A 9,651-nucleotide genomic window follows, 5' to 3' on the forward strand; every position below is an offset into this window, starting at 1 on the left:
TAATTCATAACTCGACAATTTCAGAAATTTTACATACTTTACGTATTTATATACGTTGACGCTAAATGTTGTGCAAAGTGTTTCCAATTAATGAAGATGTTAAGCCCTGGAACAGTTAGCCAAAATGTTTATAGGCACAATTTATTTACTGGAATCTTATCTTCTTGTGGTTATAAATTTTTTTTTTCTCATTTTATGGGATATGCCTTTTTTTTGTGTTTTTTTTTGTGTTTTTTTTTTGGTGTGCAGGAACAAAGGTGCAGACAATGCTAATTGTAGGACATTTAAAACAATTATCTTCTGTGGGTTCGAAAGCAGAATATCTACTGAGGGTTCGTCTGTGTGGTTTGAAAAAGTCCCGCACCTAGTAACAAATGTATAGATATACCAACCTTTTGGAGTCTGAGTAATGGAAAGATTTGCCTCTTTGAAAAATCAAGCTTTTGCTCTTCAAGTGGAAATTAAGATACTGGCTTAGAAATCCTCGCATTATTATTTTAACTACATGCATTTCACTAATGTTTTGTTTGTTTGTTTGTTTCTTGTTTGTTGAGCTGACAAAAAAGTCAGTATTGAGAGCTAATTCAGGAGCAGCCAATGGGAAGATTTTAGACACAGCCACAGATGTCCAGGTGGCTGTTATCTGGAATTATCCTGTCTCTCATATAAAGTGGTCTCTGGGGTTTCGTCTGCCTTGGACGCCTGGGGGGTTTCCTCGGCATCTCATCTTTGCTTTTATTCCCCTGCAGTCAGGTCAGAGCTGGGACTTGGGTGAGGCCCATGAGACACCGGTTCTGCGCATCATTGAAGGGGACATGGAAAAATTCAGCCATCAAGATAAACAACAGTTAATGCAACATTTTCAAAAATCAAAATTAATGCAGAAAAATCCTTGACGAGCATAATATCCAGAATGTAAATAATAACGAGAGAAGCCACAGTGCTATCTTGAGCCCTGTTCGAGCCTTTGGCAAAAGGAAAAATCAGGAGTACTCAATCCTGCCTTTATTTAAAGCGTTTGTTGTTTTGTTGATTGTGATTTGGGGCATTGATTTTGCCTTTCTAGAATACGTATTCAAAGCTTACCCACCTTGATTCCTGCATGTTCCAGGTGCCCTCTTGAGTTTTGTGTCCTTGGCTAGTGTCTCACTCACCTCTGCTGGTCTTTGTGGTGTTAAACATCTAGAGGCCCTACTTATGACCAGGATTGTGGCCATAATCCAAGAAGAAAACAATTCTGAACCGTAAAGTACGAGTAAGGATGTCTAGCAAATTGCTGTGGTTTCCCAAGATGACTTCAATTGTTTTAAAAATCTAGATTATATCCTTAAATAATTTCTTTAGTTTCTCCTTCTTCTCCTTCTCCTCCTCCTCCTCCTCCTCCTCCTCCTCCTCCTCCTCCTCCTTCTCCTTCTCCTTTTTTCTTTTCCCTGTGTCGCTTGTGGCCCATCCGCACCCTTAGTCTGTGTGTCGGGTAACCCAGCTGTGTTTCGGTAAGATGTTCACATAGTCCTGAACGTGTCTCCCATCCAGGAGTTTTCAGAGCCCACATCACGCCCTTGCTTCAATCAGGCTTCTCATTGAAAAAAGTGCTATAAACGGGAACTTTGCATGTTAACCCATCTGAATACCTAAGTGACGGTCAAATTGAATCCAAATCTCCGTGTAGATTCCTCTGAGTTATAGCCGGGTGCTGCAGGGGACACGCTGACCCAGGTGCTACAGGGACATACTGGTTTGCTAATGGCCCCTTTTGTCACAGAGGCAGCCTTTCTTCCAGGATGTTCTCTCTCTATATATATATATTGTACACTCCTGATACCCGTAGCAGCAAAATCATCTTATTCCGAGAAAGCCAACCAGCGGAGTCACTCTCCGCTCTCTGTACCCTTTCAAGCTGTTGTTTAGCCTGGTCAAGAGAGCTAGCTATGGACCATCTGAACACTTGGCTCTGGGATTTCCTTGGAAGCTGGCACAGGGAACATTCTTCTACAAATGGAAAGAAGTGTCTTTTAAAAAGCAAAGCGAACTTAATTTGTTCTGTTCTATTCCTTCTTCCTCTCTATCCGCCCACCAAAAGTGGGGCAATCTCAGCCCCCCAAGGGCTGAAACTCCGGAGTGGGCCAAACAGGAGTGAAAATTCCAGGCCATCTGGCCAAGTAGTGCTGGGGAGCCCACGCGCACAGGAGGACAGCCTCCCTTGGAGGGAAGGGCATCCTCCACTTTCCAAGGACTTTTGCTTGTAAACAGTGAGGAAGGAAAAGCCAGGCATGAATGCCAATTGGAAAAGTACACGTTTGAGGCCCAGGGTCCTCAGAAAGACGTGACAGGATCAGGGGACAAATAAACATTAGTTAGAAGAAGTACAGTCCTCTGGGAACATTCCATGAATGTGTGATTTAAGAACTACTTGGATTGGCAGAATTTGGCTCTCGGACCGCAGAGCAATCGATGGTATTTAGGATGGGTATTTAAAATTTTTTTTTCAACGTTTATTTATTTATTTTTGAGACAGAGACAAAGCGTGAATGGGGGAGGGTCAGAGAGAGGGAGACACAGAATCTGAAACCGGCTCCAGGCTCTGAGCTGTCAGCACAGAGCCCGACTCGGGGCTGGAACTCACCGACCACGAGATCATGACCTGAGCCGAAGTCAGCTGCTTAACCGACTGAGCCACCCAGGTGCCCCTAGGATGGGTATTTTAGAAAACGGTCAGATATTAGAAAGATTTAAGTCGGGGCACCTGGGTGGCTCAGTCAGTTAAGCTCCCCACGGTTGATTTCAGCTCAGGTCATGATCTCTCCATTCGTGGATTGGGCTCCGGGTTGGCAATGTGAAGCCTGTGTGGGATTTTTGCTCTCTCCCTCTCTCTCTATTCCTCCCCTGCTCCTGATGTCTCTCTCTCTCTCTCTCTCTCAATAAGTAAAAAAAAAAAAAAAAAAAAAAAATTAAAGAAAGATTTAAGTTAAAACACTTCTAAGAAAAAAGAGATTAGAATCAGTTTTTCTTTCTTACAATTTTTAATTTTACATTGAAACACTCTAAAGAAAAGGAGACTCTGCTTAGAATCAGGCTTTAGGTATCTAAATATTATTTTTTTTCTACAGCAATTCTTTCTCTTAAAATTCTAAACACAGAAAATCATCTTTCTGATTATGTCAATTCCCAATCCGTTTGTTATTTTTGAAAGAAATAAAAGAATGTTTTTACTTTTATGATTACTTTAGGGCTTGCATTTTTTAAAATTATATTTTCCCCATCATTAAGCAATTCTGGAGCAGGAGGACAAAACAAAATTGAATATTGAATAATTTAGTTGAGTTATTTTTCTCCTTACAAGCATGTTTAAACTCATGTTGGAAAAAAAAAAAGTTGGATGACTTACTTTTTAAGGATGTAAATGTATATTCTGTCTTTTCCTGAATACACAAGAAAACTTGGTTAAGCCATATTTTCTTTAAAATTATTCTTGGCAGCTCTTTGGGAAAATCTGTTAGCTTGTCAAGATAAATTTTACAAGCAGTATCCCAGGTTATGGAAGCCATTGCAAAATTTCCGAGAGAGAAAGGATCTTTGCAGGACTAGGGTTACACGTGTGTTTATGTATTTTATATATATTTTGGTACTGTGAGTACTCAAAATATTTGGATGTTGGGTAAGCTAGAGACAGCTTTCATTATTGTATTTTATTTTTTAAGTAAGAGATACCGGAGTGAAGGCGGATTTACGGTTTGAAGGGGGCACCTGGCAAGAATGATCCGCTCCCACATTCTCTCAGGGGCGAATTCTCTGCTCTTTCGAGAATGCTTTCTGTGGACAACGGTCTCGTGTGTTGTTTTTGTTCCCAAATGTTTATTGAGCGTGATCAATGGGGACAAGCCCCCACGTTAACCAAATGAGTCAGGCACTATGATTCTGAATTTGTCTATCACGTTGGCCGTCACAAGATCTTTCATTGTCTTTTGCTTTATTTGAATACGCGTTTGAGTACACACGCTTTTCTTTCAAATTTCTGCTGGTTCTCAAGTGCCCACCATTGGTTACTCCTCCTGACACACAGACACATGCTTTCCCTCTACCCTCGACATAGGGGGAGGTTTCCAGACTTCGGGAAAGAAAGGCCATGTAAGGAAGTGTGGCCCACCCACACTATGCTGTTCGTTTTCGTAGGATTCTAATAGAAACTTAGGGTGTCCTAAATTGAAAACATACACTGTGAAGCCGGACAAGCCTGAATTCAAAAGCCCATAGCCCACTCCCTGGCTGTGTGACGGCAGACAAGTTATCACCCACTCTGAACTCTTTGCTTTTCGGTCTCATAAAGCTGCTGTGAGAACTCAACGAGGTCACGTGCACGAGTGCTACACACTGGGGGGAGTCCCATAAAGGGGCTTTGGTTTGTGTTGTGCCATTGCTGTTGTTATTAATAAATCACAGGGTCCCATGCAGGAGCAAGACGACGCAGGAGACGGGAGAAGCAAGCAAGCAAGAGGCAACGTGGTTTGGGGGAGGACGGTCACGGGGATAAGAGATTTGGAAGTGAAGCCAGAACCGACTGGTTGAGCTGGTCAGGACTCTACCTGGACCGCAGCCCGAGGGAATGAAATGTACCTTCTGAGAACAAATTCAGTTCTTATTCTTATCAGACCGTGGCCTGTGCTGAGATAACCCAGTTGGCAGGAGGCGACACAACGATGCCGTGTTTCCCCACGCTCTGCAAGGCCCTGGGGAGCCCAAGTTATGAAGTTGGACTCTTGAAAATCCTCTTGCTCTGGAAGGGCACAGTTCAGAAGATCCTTAATGACTCAGCCCCGAGCACGTAAACCTACCCCGGCCCCAAGTGAGCTCTGCTCCCGGGGCCTCTCTGCGCTGGCTTCCCGGGCCCCCTCGCAGCGGGGCCAGGCCCAGGTTACTGGCCCCGGAGAAAAGCTTTCTCACCTTTGCTTGGCTTCCCCCATCGTCACGTGCTTGGTTTCGCTGGGTTCTCGGCCTGCCTCCTATCTGGGTCCTGCCCTCCTCCTATCACGGTGTTGTTTGTCCTATTTGAGTCCGCTCCGAGAGCCATAGGGCTTGGGTAAAATCCTGGAAGTTTCTCTGGTCTGACTTGTGAGGGCTGCTCTTCTGACCTGACTCACTCTCATGTTTTCAGGGTATGTAACTCTCGTCCCTTCCTATGTTTTAAATCTCAGGACGATTCAGGGGCGCCAGGGCGGCTCAGTCGGTTGAGCGTCCGACTTTGGCTTAGCAGCTCAGGTCATGATCTCACGGTTCGTGAGTTTGAGGCCTGCTTGGAGCTCACCGTTGTCAGCGCAGAGCCTGCTTTGAATCCTCCGTTCCCCTCTCGTTCCGTCCCTCCTCCACTCACGCTCTCCCGAAAAGAAATAAACATTAAAAAAAGAAATAGAAATCAAGATGACTCATAGAATTTGGGCTATTTTTCACCCTTACTAACTTATATTGACATTTCTAATGACTCTACTCCATGAATCCACAAGGCTAGATATTCATTTAATGGAGAACCTATTTTTTGAAGTATTTAAAAAAAATATTTATTTATTTTTGGGAGAGCATAAGTGGGGGAGGGGTAGAAAGAGGGGGACAGAGGATTCAAAGTGGGCTTTGCGCTGACAGACCGACAGCAGGGAGCCTGATGCGGGGCTCGAGCTCACGAAACTGCGAGATCGTGACCTGAGACGAAGTCAGACGCTCAACCGACCCAGCCACCCAGGTGCCCCTATTTTTGAAGTTTTAAAATGGTTGGAAAAAAAAGAGATTACTTTCAAATTGAAGGATATTTTGAATTGTTTTGAATTAATTAGAATTCATGTTGAAGAGGGCTGAGGTTAAGAACCTGAAAAGAATGTCCTTGGCCATAACCAAAGAAGTCAAGTGACCCGGTATTCTTCCCACTGTATTTGGCCATCTTCCCCCCCGCCCACTCCGCCTTTTTTAAACATTGTGAGAAAATATGCACAACATACTATTTATTATTTAGCCTTTCGTAAGTGTGCAACTTGGTGGCATAAAATACACTCGCAGTGCTGTCACACCAACTGCACCCCAAACTTTTCATCACGCCCACCAGGAATTCTGTTCTCGCTTCTAGCCCCTGTGAACCTCTATTCATTGTTTTTAACCATGAAGAATGGCACTCAACTAGCTCACTGTATGCATTAGTTTTTTGTGCTGTTTCGTTTTTATTGCCACATAACAGATGATCACAAACAGAGTGACTTAAACAACATACATTCATGACCTCACCGTTTCTGCAGATAAGAAGTCTGGGTGTGGTGCGGTTGGTCTCTGCCTGGGGACATCACAGGCTGCAGCAAAGACGCTGGGCGTTCTGTGGTCCCCATGTGCGGCTCGGGGACCTCCTCCAAGCTCACTGTCAGTGGAACTCATTTCCTTGTGGTGCATGACTGAGGCCCTCATTTCCTTACTACATGCTGGTCTAGGGCCTCATCAGCCTCCAGGAAGAAGCTGCCTGCCGTTGCTGGCTGTGAGGTTCTTGTGGCAGTTTGTAGCATGGTAACTGCTTCTTCCAGGCTAATAGGAACCTGCCCCTGACTTCTGCCTGGGAGATCAGCCAAAGACACTTGCACTTTTAAAGGCCTCACCTGATGAGGTCAGGCTCACCGTAGCTAATTGCCTCCTTTCGCCGTATAACAGGACACAATCCCAGGACTGATATCTCATTATATTCACAGGGTATATAGGGCATGTGCCCACCGAAGGAAGACATCTTGAACCCCAGGATACAATTCTGCCACCACGTCCTAACAGGGCCAAGAGTCCAAATGTTCTGTAATAGTCCTTTCTGTGCCAAATTTCTACCAAACTATTTCTGGTGTTCTGCTTTTTAAGGCTGTGCAGGTTGGATACTGGGGCCTGGAATGTAAATCCCCGGCTCTAATTCATGTGAACTTGATCAGCTCCTTTCCCTTCCTGGGTTATTTAATCTTTGCTTGCATTTAGGGGTCCTCAGTAAGGGTTGCGGATCCATGATATGATGGACAATCACATACTCACTCAACAAACACTCACTATGCATTTACCATGTGCCAGTCCCTGGGAGGGCTGTGATTACTGCCAATTCTGACTATCTCTCCAGGGGATTTCCTTAGTCGTGTGTGTGTGTGTGTGTGTGTGTGTGTGTGTATTCATTAAATCCTAGTACATACCAGACATTGTTTCAGGTGCTGTGGATACATCAATGATGGAATCAGCGAAAAGCCCTGACTTCTTGGAGCTGACGTTATCTTAAGAGAAACAGAAAGTAAGCATCATACGTATACACAATGTGTAATGTGCCAGACTACGATAAACGTCACGGTTAAAGACAGTTCTGGGTAAGGCTACATTGGAATGCGGGGTGTAATTTTCAAGGGTGGTCTTTAGTACCACAAAAAGCCCTAGGAACACCAGCCAGGTGATATTCTGAAGTCATCTCTTGAAAATAATCATTAACCGAGAGAGGCCTTTATGAAACATGCAGCTACACGGACTGATGTGCTGTTGAAAGGGATTTCGTGTCCACGGCCCCGCCTGTAAGGAGTCAACGCTTCCAGTCTCCTGCACAGCCATGGGCAACAGCGGAGTAATAATAATGAAATGTTCAGACCCTAGACGTGGGGAGAGCCGGCTAGCTGCACGTTTTCAAAAGGATTTGGAGTATTTTTGAGCAACTCCCACTTTCAGCTGGGGCCTCATCAGCTTTAGCAATGTCCCCAGGACAGGCACAGAGCCAGGACCAGGAGAGCCGGCCCTCTTCAAACGTTTCGCGCGCGAGTTCAGGAAACTGCGGTCGTAGCAAGCAGGTGACTCCCCACGGTCACCCAGCCTCAGCCCTCCTGACTTCTCATGCAGTGCTCTTCCCACTCTGTCTTCCCAGCCAGGGCCTCCAAGGGTTCCCTTCTGTCCTGCACACCCCCACCTGTGCCCAGCAGGTGCCTCTCTCTAGCCTAAAAGCACCCAGTGGAAGGACCACACCTAGTTTGATGCTGGATTCATCTTCTAGGGTGGCCATAGTGAAGTACCACACACTGAGTACCTTTAAGCCTCAGAAATTTATTGTCTGCAGGCCACAAGTTCAAGATCAAGGTGTCGGAAGGGTTGGTTCTTTCTGAGGCTGTGAGGGAGAATCTGCTCTGGGGTTCTCCTAGTGTTTCTGGTGCTTTGCCGGTGATTGTTGGCATTCCTTGCCCCATCTCTGTCTTCATCTTTACTTACTGTTCTTCCTACATCCATGTCTGGGTCTAAATTTCCCCTTTTTATAAGGACACCCGTCATATTGCTGTCCACCCTAATGACCTTACCTTAACTAATTATACCTGCAAAGGCCCTATTTGCAAATAAGATCACGTTGTGACATCCCAGGAGTATTAACAAATAAATTCTGGCGGGACACAATTGAACCCATAACAGATGTTGTAAGTCCCAGCACATAGCACAGAAGTGGCACTTAATACAAATATGGGTAACGAAAAGAGTGTACCTTGCCCTCCCTGGATTCTACATTGCCATGATCTGCCCCCCACCCATGATCTACCTTTCTTATCTCTTAGCACCTCTCAGGCTACTGTCTGTCCATCAGCCATGGGTCTAGTCTAGGTCTAGTCTACCAATGAGAGAGGACTAGATCCCCAGGGGTGGTTCCCAAAGGAAGCCTTGATTGGCAGACATTTTGACCGTAGGAAGGAAAGCGGTACTGAGGTGGATATTTTTAGGCGCGGTCTCTGAGATGACATAAAGTAAGGCCGCGACTTAAGATTCCCTCTTCTCCACACATTCCACACTCTGGCGGTCTACCCGTGGAGCATCTGGGCCAGATTTCTCCATGCACATTGTTCTAGTGAAATTTCACCATAAATATTTCATAGCCGCAGAAGCAGAGGAGATCCTACAATGTAGATTTCAAGGCTCAGCACTGACTTTAGTACCTCCGTAAAAAGTTCAAGAATTTTTTCCACCAGGAGGAAAGTCTTTCTCCTCCGAATCCCTGTAGCACTTACTGTCTCCATCACGCACAGTGTATTATCCCAGAATCTAATATACTGTAACTGTTGGCCAAGATATTGGATATAGAAGCAGATGATTGGGGTGGTCCAGAGATGGCCTCATGTGTTAGCAGAGTAAGTTTTCAAGTTCAGACATGCTGGGAAGTTCCTCCTCTGTTTTAATCAGCAATAATCACAGGTTGGCGAAGCCTCATTGGCTACAATACTGCCATGGTGCAAATCATCTCCTCTGTTTTAAATAATTCCTTCTACCTTGATACCAGAAATTCCCGTTAAGGAAGGAAGATGATGTACGTCACAATTATCAAGATAAGACATTTACTTCAGTTTATACTAAGATGTGAGTGACTGATATAACATCCTCATCCAAGATTAAGTTTTAATAAAAGAAAAGATAGCAGGGCAATGCAGAGGTTGCTTGAAGGGAGGAGAGAAGAGGTAGTGGGGACAGTGAGCTGAAACATGAAGAAGGGCACAGAAGGAGGAGACAGGAGCCACTGAAGATCAATTTGACTCACTCTACAATTTTGCTTGTAACCATGTCTCGAGGAGAAAAGAAGGTATGAAAGATCCTGGTTCCCTTGGTTCTCAAGAGAATCATTCTATTCCCCCACCTATCCGGCTGCTGTGT

Source organism: Panthera leo, chromosome C2, assembly GCF_018350215.1.
Source record: "Panthera leo isolate Ple1 chromosome C2, P.leo_Ple1_pat1.1, whole genome shotgun sequence".
Taxonomy (NCBI): domain Eukaryota; kingdom Metazoa; phylum Chordata; class Mammalia; order Carnivora; family Felidae; genus Panthera; species Panthera leo.